The sequence below is a fragment of the Aquarana catesbeiana genome, linkage group LG08 (assembly GCF_042186555.1).
Source record: "Aquarana catesbeiana isolate 2022-GZ linkage group LG08, ASM4218655v1, whole genome shotgun sequence".
NCBI classification, from domain to species: domain Eukaryota; kingdom Metazoa; phylum Chordata; class Amphibia; order Anura; family Ranidae; genus Aquarana; species Aquarana catesbeiana.
Window position 1 is genome coordinate 265,551,433 of NC_133331.1, and position 10,298 is coordinate 265,561,730.

The following is a 10,298-nucleotide window of genomic DNA, read 5'->3' on the forward strand; positions in this document are numbered from 1 at the left end:
AAAAGAAGAAAAGAGCCTATTAAAGTGCTGAGCACCCCCATTCTGCGGAGAATGTAAACTAGCACTTCATTAGAACTGTGCATAGCATCAGCCAGCTGAATGTCTTGGCTGAACCACCAATGTCAGAGGCTTTAAGCTGAGAACAAGTGGTCCCGTCTGATGGTGCACGTTCAAACATAAAAGAAGAAAAGAGCCTATTAAAGTGCTGAGCACCCCCATTCTGCGGAGAATGGAAAGCAGCACATCATTAGAATTGTGCATAGCATCAGCCAGCTGAATGTGTTGGCTGAACCACCAATGTCAGAGGCTTTAAGCTGAGAACAAGTGGTCCCGTCTGATGGTGCACGTTCAAACATAAAAGAAGAAAAGAGCCTATTAAAGTGCTGAGCACCCCCATTCTGCGGAGAATGTAAACTAGCACTTCATTAGAACTGTGCATAGCATCAGCCAGCTGAATGTGTTGGCTGAACCACCAATGTCAGAGGCTTTAAGCTGAGAACAAGTGGTCCCGTCTGATGGTGCACGTTCAAACATAAAAGAAGAAAAGAGCCTATTAAAGTGCTGAGCACCCCCATTCTGCGGAGAATGGAAAGCAGCACATCATTAGAACTGTGCATAGCATCAGCCAGCTGAATGTGTTGGCTGAACCACCAATGTCAGAGGCTTTAAGCTCAGAACAAGTGGTCCCGTCTGATGGTGCACGCTCGAGCATAAAAGAAGAAAAGAGCCTATTAAAGTGCTGAGCACCCCCATTCTGCGGAGAATGGAAAGCAGCACATCATTAGAACTGTGCATAGCATCAGCCAGCTGAATGTGTTGGCTGAACCACCAATGTCAGAGGCTTTAAGCTGAGAACAAGTGGTCCCGTCTGATGGTGCACGTTCAAACATAAAAGAAGAAAAGAGCCTATTAAAGTGCTGAGCACCCCCATTCTGCGGAGAATGGAAAGCAGCACATCATTAGAATTGTGCATAGCATCAGCCAGCTGAATGTGTTGGCTGAACCACCAATGTCAGAGGCTTTAAGCTCAGAACAAGTGGTCCCGTCTGATGGTGCACGCTCGAGCATAAAAGAAGAAAAGAGCCTATTAAAGTGCTGAGCACCCCCATTCTGCGGAGAATGTAAACTAGCACTTCATTAGAACTGTGCATAGCATCAGCCAGCTGAATGTGTTGGCTGAACCACCAATGTCAGAGGCTTTAAGCTGAGAACAAGTGGTCCCGTCTGATGGTGCATGTTCAAACATAAAAGAAGAAAAGAGCCTATTAAAGTGCTGAGCACCCCCATTCTGCGGAGAATGGAAAGCAGCACATCATTAGAATTGTGCATAGCATCAGCCAGCTGAATGTCTTGGCTGAACCACCAATGTCAGAGGCTTTAAGCTGAGAACAAGTGGTCCCGTCTGATGGTGCACGCTCGAGCATAAAAGAAGAAAAGAGCCTATTAAAGTGCTGAGCACCCCCATTCTGCGGAGAATGTAAACTAGCACTTCATTAGAACTGTGCATAGCATCAGCCAGCTGAATGTCTTGGCTGAACCACCAATGTCAGAGGCTTTAAGCTGAGAACAAGTGGTCCCGTCTGATGGTGCACGTTCAAACATAAAAGAAGAAAAGAGCCTATTAAAGTGCTGAGCACCCCCATTCTGCGGAGAATGGAAAGCAGCACATCATTAGAACTGTGCATAGCATCAGCCAGCTGAATGTGTTGGCTGAACCACCAATGTCAGAGGCTTTAAGCTGAGAACAAGTGGTCCCGTCTGATGGTGCACGTTCAAACATAAAAGAAGAAAAGAGCCTATTAAAGTGCTGAGCACCCCCATTCTGCGGAGAATGTAAACTAGCACTTCATTAGAACTGTGCATAGCATCAGCCAGCTGAATGTGTTGGCTGAACCACCAATGTCAGAGGCTTTAAGCTGAGAACAAGTGGTCCCGTCTGATGGTGCACGTTCAAACATAAAAGAAGAAAAGAGCCTATTAAAGTGCTGAGCACCCCCATTCTGCGGAGAATGTAAACTAGCACTTCATTAGAACTGTGCATAGCATCAGCCAGCTGAATGTGTTGGCTGAACCACCAATGTCAGAGGCTTTAAGCTCAGAACAAGTGGTCCCGTCTGATGGTGCACGCTCGAGCATAAAAGAAGAAAAGAGCCTATTAAAGTGCTGAGCACCCCCATTCTGCGGAGAATGGAAAGCAGCACATCATTAGAACTGTGCATAGCATCAGCCAGCTGAATGTGTTGGCTGAACCACCAATGTCAGAGGCTTTAAGCTGAGAACAAGTGGTCCCGTCTGATGGTGCACGTTCAAACATAAAAGAAGAAAAGAGCCTATTAAAGTGCTGAGCACCCCCATTCTGCGGAGAATGGAAAGCAGCACATTATTAGAATTGTGCACAGCATCAGCCAGCTGAATGTGTTGGCTGAACCACCAATGTCAGAGGCTTTAAGCTGAGAACAAGTGGTCCCGTCTGATGGTGCACGCTCCATCATAAAAGAAGAAAAGAGCCTATTAAAGTGCTGAGCACCCCCATTCTGCGGAGAATGTAAACTAGCACTTCATTAGAACTGTGCATAGCATCAGCCAGCTGAATGTGTTGGCTGAACCACCAATGTCAGAGGCTTTAAGCTGAGAACAAGTGGTCCCGTCTGATGGTGCACGTTCAAACATAAAAGAAGAAAAGAGCCTATTAAAGTGCTGAGCACCCCCATTCTGCGGAGAATGGAAAGCAGCACATCATTAGAATTGTGCATAGCATCAGCCAGCTGAATGTGTTGGCTGAACCACCAATGTCAGAGGCTTTAAGCTGAGAACAAGTGGTCCCGTCTGATGGTGCACGTTCAAACATAAAAGAAGAAAAGAGCCTATTAAAGTGCTGAGCACCCCCATTCTGCGGAGAATGGAAAGCAGCACATCATTAGAACTGTGCATAGCATCAGCCAGCTGAATGTGTTGGCTGAACCACCAATGTCAGAGGCTTTAAGCTGAGAACAAGTGGTCCCGTCTGATGGTGCACGTTCAAACATAAAAGAAGAAAAGAGCCTATTAAAGTGCTGAGCACCCCCATTCTGCGGAGAATGTAAACTAGCACTTCATTAGAACTGTGCATAGCATCAGCCAGCTGAATGTGTTGGCTGAACCACCAATGTCAGAGGCTTTAAGCTGAGAACAAGTGGTCCCGTCTGATGGTGCATGTTCAAACATAAAAGAAGAAAAGAGCCTATTAAAGTGCTGAGCACCCCCATTCTGCGGAGAATGGAAAGCAGCACATCATTAGAATTGTGCATAGCATCAGCCAGCTGAATGTCTTGGCTGAACCACCAATGTCAGAGGCTTTAAGCTGAGAACAAGTGGTCCCGTCTGATGGAGCACGCTCGAGCATAAAAGAAGAAAAGAGCCTATTAAAGTGCTGAGCACCCCCATTCTGCGGAGAATGTAAACTAGCACTTCATTAGAACTGTGCATAGCATCAGCCAGCTGAATGTCTTGGCTGAACCACCAATGTCAGAGGCTTTAAGCTGAGAACAAGTGGTCCCGTCTGATGGTGCACGTTCAAACATAAAAGAAGAAAAGAGCCTATTAAAGTGCTGAGCACCCCCATTCTGCGGAGAATGGAAAGCAGCACATCATTAGAACTGTGCATAGCATCAGCCAGCTGAATGTGTTGGCTGAACCACCAATGTCAGAGGCTTTAAGCTGAGAACAAGTGGTCCCGTCTGATGGTGCACGTTCAAACATAAAAAAAAGAGCCTATTAAAGTGCTGAGCACCCCCATTCTGCGGAGAATGGAAAGCAGCACATCATTAGAATTGTGCATAGCATCAGGCAGCTGAATGTGTTGGCTGAACCACCAATGTCAGAGGCTTTAAGCTCAGAACAAGTGGTCCCGTCTGATGGTGCACGCTCGAGCATAAAAGAAGAAAAGAGCCTATTAAAGTGCTGAGCACCCCCATTCTGCGGAGAATGGAAAGCAGCACATTATTAGAATTGTGCATAGCATCAGCCAGCTGAATGTGTTGGCTGAACCACCAATGTCAGAGGCTTTAAGCTCAGAACAAGTGGTCCCGTCTGATGGTGCACGCTCGAGCATAAAAGAAGAAAAGAGCCTATTAAAGTGCTGAGCACCCCCATTCTGCGGAGAATGTAAACTAGCACTTCATTAGAACTGTGCATAGCATCAGCCAGCTGAATGTGTTGGCTGAACCACCAATGTCAGAGGCTTTAAGCTGAGAACAAGTGGTCCCGTCTGATGGTGCACGTTCAAACATAAAAGAAGAAAAGAGCCTATTAAAGTGCTGAGCACCCCCATTCTGCGGAGAATGGAAAGCAGCACATTATTAGAATTGTGCACAGCATCAGCCAGCTGAATGTGTTGGCTGAACCACCAATGTCAGAGGCTTTAAGCTGAGAACAAGTGGTCCCGTCTGATGGTGCACGCTCCATCATAAAAGAAGAAAAGAGCCTATTAAAGTGCTGAGCACCCCCATTCTGCGGAGAATGTAAACTAGCACTTCATTAGAACTGTGCATAGCATCAGCCAGCTGAATGTGTTGGCTGAACCACCAATGTCAGAGGCTTTAAGCTGAGAACAAGTGGTCCCGTCTGATGGTGCACGTTCAAACATAAAAGAAGAAAAGAGCCTATTAAAGTGCTGAGCACCCCCATTCTGCGGAGAATGGAAAGCAGCACATTATTAGAATTGTGCACAGCATCAGCCAGCTGAATGTGTTGGCTGAACCACCAATGTCAGAGGCTTTAAGCTGAGAACAAGTGGTCCCGTCTGATGGTGCACGCTCCATCATAAAAGAAGAAAAGAGCCTATTAAAGTGCTGAGCACCCCCATTCTGCGGAGAATGTAAACTAGCACTTCATTAGAACTGTGCATAGCATCAGCCAGCTGAATGTGTTGGCTGAACCACCAATGTCAGAGGCTTTAAGCTGAGAACAAGTGGTCCCGTCTGATGGTGCATGTTCAAACATAAAAGAAGAAAAGAGCCTATTAAAGTGCTGAGCACCCCCATTCTGCGGAGAATGGAAAGCAGCACATCATTAGAATTGTGCATAGCATCAGCCAGCTGAATGTCTTGGCTGAACCACCAATGTCAGAGGCTTTAAGCTGAGAACAAGTGGTCCCGTCTGATGGTGCACGCTCGAGCATAAAAGAAGAAAAGAGCCTATTAAAGTGCTGAGCACCCCCATTCTGCGGAGAATGTAAACTAGCACTTCATTAGAACTGTGCATAGCATCAGCCAGCTGAATGTCTTGGCTGAACCACCAATGTCAGAGGCTTTAAGCTGAGAACAAGTGGTCCCGTCTGATGGTGCACGTTCAAACATAAAAGAAGAAAAGAGCCTATTAAAGTGCTGAGCACCCCCATTCTGCGGAGAATGGAAAGCAGCACATCATTAGAACTGTGCATAGCATCAGCCAGCTGAATGTGTTGGCTGAACCACCAATGTCAGAGGCTTTAAGCTGAGAACAAGTGGTCCCGTCTGATGGTGCACGTTCAAACATAAAAGAAGAAAAGAGCCTATTAAAGTGCTGAGCACCCCCATTCTGCGGAGAATGTAAACTAGCACTTCATTAGAACTGTGCATAGCATCAGCCAGCTGAATGTGTTGGCTGAACCACCAATGTCAGAGGCTTTAAGCTGAGAACAAGTGGTCCCGTCTGATGGTGCACGTTCAAACATAAAAGAAGAAAAGAGCCTATTAAAGTGCTGAGCACCCCCATTCTGCGGAGAATGGAAAGCAGCACATCATTAGAACTGTGCATAGCATCAGCCAGCTGAATGTGTTGGCTGAACCACCAATGTCAGAGGCTTTAAGCTGAGAACAAGTGGTCCCGTCTGATGGTGCACGTTCAAACATAAAAGAAGAAAAGAGCCTATTAAAGTGCTGAGCACCCCCATTCTGCGGAGAATGGAAAGCAGCACATCATTAGAATTGTGCATAGCATCAGCCAGCTGAATGTGTTGGCTGAACCACCAATGTCAGAGGCTTTAAGCTGAGAACAAGTGGTCCCGTCTGATGGTGCACGTTCAAACATAAAAGAAGAAAAGAGCCTATTAAAGTGCTGAGCACCCCCATTCTGCGGAGAATGGAAAGCAGCACATCATTAGAATTGTGCATAGCATCAGCCAGCTGAATGTGTTGGCTGAACCACCAATGTCAGAGGCTTTAAGCTCAGAACAAGTGGTCCCGTCTGATGGTGCACGCTCGAGCATAAAAGAAGAAAAGAGCCTATTAAAGTGCTGAGCACCCCCATTCTGCGGAGAATGTAAACTAGCACTTCATTAGAACTGTGCATAGCATCAGCCAGCTGAATGTGTTGGCTGAACCACCAATGTCAGAGGCTTTAAGCTGAGAACAAGTGGTCCCGTCTGATGGTGCACGTTCAAACATAAAAGAAGAAAAGAGCCTATTAAAGTGCTGAGCACCCCCATTCTGCGGAGAATGGAAAGCAGCACATCATTAGAATTGTGCATAGCATCAGCCAGCTGAATGTGTTGGCTGAACCACCAATGTCAGAGGCTTTAAGTTCAGAACAAGTGGTCCCGTCTGATGGTGCACGCTCGAGCATAAAAGAAGAAAAGAGCCTATTAAAGTGCTGAGCACCCCCATTCTGCGGAGAATGGAAAGCAGCACATCATTAGAACTGTGCATAGCATCAGCCAGCTGAATGTGTTGGCTGAACCACCAATGTCAGAGGCTTTAAGCTGAGAACAAGTGGTCCCGTCTGATGGTGCACGTTCAAACATAAAAGAAGAAAAGAGCCTATTAAAGTGCTGAGCACCCCCATTCTGCGGAGAATGGAAAGCAGCACATCATTAGAATTGTGCATAGCATCAGCCAGCTGAATGTGTTGGCTGAACCACCAATGTCAGAGGCTTTAAGCTGAGAACAAGTGGTCCCGTCTGATGGTGCACGTTCAAACATAAAAGAAGAAAAGAGCCTATTAAAGTGCTGAGCACCCCCATTCTGCGGAGAATGGAAAGCAGCACATCATTAGAATTGTGCATAGCATCAGCCAGCTGAATGTGTTGGCTGAACCACCAATGTCAGAGGCTTTAAGCTGAGAACAAGTGGTCCCGTCTGATGGTGCACGTTCAAACATAAAAGAAGAAAAGAGCCTATTAAAGTGCTGAGCACCCCCATTCTGCGGAGAATGGAAAGCAGCACATCATTAGAACTGTGCATAGCATCAGCCAGCTGAATGTGTTGGCTGAACCACCAATGTCAGAGGCTTTAAGCTGAGAACAAGTGGTCCCGTCTGATGGTGCACGTTCAAACATAAAAGAAGAAAAGAGCCTATTAAAGTGCTGAGCACCCCCATTCTGCGGAGAATGGAAAGCAGCACATTATTAGAATTGTGCATAGCATCAGCCAGCTGAATGTGTTGGCTGAACCACCAATGTCAGAGGCTTTAAGCTCAGAACAAGTGGTCCCGTCTGATGGTGCACGCTCGAGCATAAAAGAAGAAAAGAGCCTATTAAAGTGCTGAGCACCCCCATTCTGCGGAGAATGTAAACTAGCACTTCATTAGAACTGTGCATAGCATCAGCCAGCTGAATGTGTTGGCTGAACCACCAATGTCAGAGGCTTTAAGCTGAGAACAAGTGGTCCCGTCTGATGGTGCACGTTCAAACATAAAAGAAGAAAAGAGCCTATTAAAGTGCTGAGCACCCCCATTCTGCGGAGAATGGAAAGCAGCATATTATTAGAATTGTGCACAGCATCAGCCAGCTGAATGTGTTGGCTGAACCACCAATGTCAGAGGCTTTAAGCTGAGAACAAGTGGTCCCGTCTGATGGTGCACGCTCCATCATAAAAGAAGAAAAGAGCCTATTAAAGTGCTGAGCACCCCCATTCTGCGGAGAATGTAAACTAGCACTTCATTAGAACTGTGCATAGCATCAGCCAGCTGAATGTGTTGGCTGAACCACCAATGTCAGAGGCTTTAAGCTGAGAACAAGTGGTCCCGTCTGATGGTGCACGTTCAAACATAAAAGAAGAAAAGAGCCTATTAAAGTGCTGAGCACCCCCATTCTGCGGAGAATGGAAAGCAGCACATCATTAGAATTGTGCATAGCATCAGCCAGCTGAATGTGTTGGCTGAACCACCAATGTCAGAGGCTTTAAGCTGAGAACAAGTGGTCCCGTCTGATGGTGCACGTTCAAACATAAAAGAAGAAAAGAGCCTATTAAAGTGCTGAGCACCCCCATTCTGCGGAGAATGGAAAGCAGCACATCATTAGAACTGTGCATAGCATCAGCCAGCTGAATGTGTTGGCTGAACCACCAATGTCAGAGGCTTTAAGCTCAGAACAAGTGGTCCCGTCTGATGGTGCACGCTCGAGCATAAAAGAAGAAAAGAGCCTATTAAAGTGCTGAGCACCCCCATTCTGCGGAGAATGTAAACTAGCACTTCATTAGAACTGTGCATAGCATCAGCCAGCTGAATGTGTTGGCTGAACCACCAATGTCAGAGGCTTTAAGCTGAGAACAAGTGGTCCCGTCTGATGGTGCACGTTCAAACATAAAAGAAGAAAAGAGCCTATTAAAGTGCTGAGCACCCCCATTCTGCGGCGAATGGAAAGCAGCACATCATTAGAATTGTGCATAGCATCAGCCAGCTGAATGTGTTGGCTGAACCACCAATGTCAGAGGCTTTAAGCTGAGAACAAGTGGTCCCGTCTGATGGTGCACGTTCAAACATAAAAGAAGAAAAGAGCCTATTAAAGTGCTGAGCACCCCCATTCTGCGGAGAATGTCAACTAGCACTTCATTAGAATTGTGCATAGCATCATCCAGCTGAATGTGTTGGCTGAACCACCAATGTCAGAGGCTTTAAGCTGAGAACAAGTGGTCCCGTCTGATGGTGCACGTTCAAACATAAAAGAAGAAAAGAGCCTATTAAAGTGCTGAGCACCCCCATTCTGCGGAGAATGGAAAGCAGCACATTATTAGAATTGTGCATAGCATCAAGCCAGCTGAATGTGTTGGCTGAACCACCAATGTCAGAGGCTTTAAGCTCAGAACAAGTGGTCCCGTCTGATGGTGCACGCTCGAGCATAAAAGAAGAAAAGAGCCTATTAAAGTGCTGAGCACCCCCATTCTGCGGAGAATGTAAACTAGCACTTCATTAGAACTGTGCATAGCATCAGCCAGCTGAATGTCTTGGCTGAACCACCAATGTCAGAGGCTTTAAGCTGAGAACAAGTGGTCCCGTCTGATGGTGCACTCTCGAGCATAAAAGAAGAAAAGAGCCTATTAAAGTGCTGAGCACCCCCATTCTGCGGAGAATGTAACTAGCACTTCATTAGAACTGTGCATAGCATCAGCCAGCTGAATGTGTTGGCTGAACCACCAATGTCAGAGGCTTTAAGCTGAGAACAAGTGGTCCCGTCTGATGGTGCATGTTCAAACATAAAAGAAGAAAAGAGCCTATTAAAGTGCTGAGCACCCCCATTCTGCGGAGAATGGAAAGCAGCACATCATTAGAATTGTGCATAGCATCAGCCAGCTGAATGTCTTGGCTGAACCACCGATGTCAGAGGCTTTAAGCTGAGAACAAGTGGTCCCGTCTGATGGTGCACGCTCGAGCATAAAAGAAGAAAAGAGCCTATTAAAGTGCTGAGCACCCCCATTCTGCGGAGAATGTAAACTAGCACTTCATTAGAACTGTGCATAGCATCAGCCAGCTGAATGTCTTGGCTGAACCACCAATGTCAGAGGCTTTAAGCTGAGAACAAGTGGTCCCGTCTGATGGTGCACGTTCAAACATAAAAGAAGAAAAGAGCCTATTAAAGTGCTGAGCACCCCCATTCTGCGGAGAATGGAAAGCAGCACATCATTAGAATTGTGCATAGCATCAGCCAGCTGAATGTGTTGGCTGAACCACCAATGTCAGAGGCTTTAAGCTGAGAACAAGTGGTCCCGTCTGATGGTGCACGTTCAAACATAAAAGAAGAAAAGAGCCTATTAAAGTACTGAGCACCCCCATTCTGCGGAGAATGGAAAGCAGCACATCATTAGAATTGTGCATAGCATCAGCCAGCTGAATGTGTTGGCTGAACCACCAATGTCAGAGGCTTTAAGCTGAGAACAAGTGGTCCCGTCTGATGGTGCACGTTCAAACATAAAAGAAGAAAAGAGCCTATTAAAGTGCTGAGCACCCCCATTCTGCGGAGAATGTAAACTAGCACTTCATTAGAACTGTGCATAGCATCAGCCAGCTGAATGTGTTGGCTGAACCACCAATGTCAGAGGCTTTAAGCTCAGAACAAGTGGTCCCGT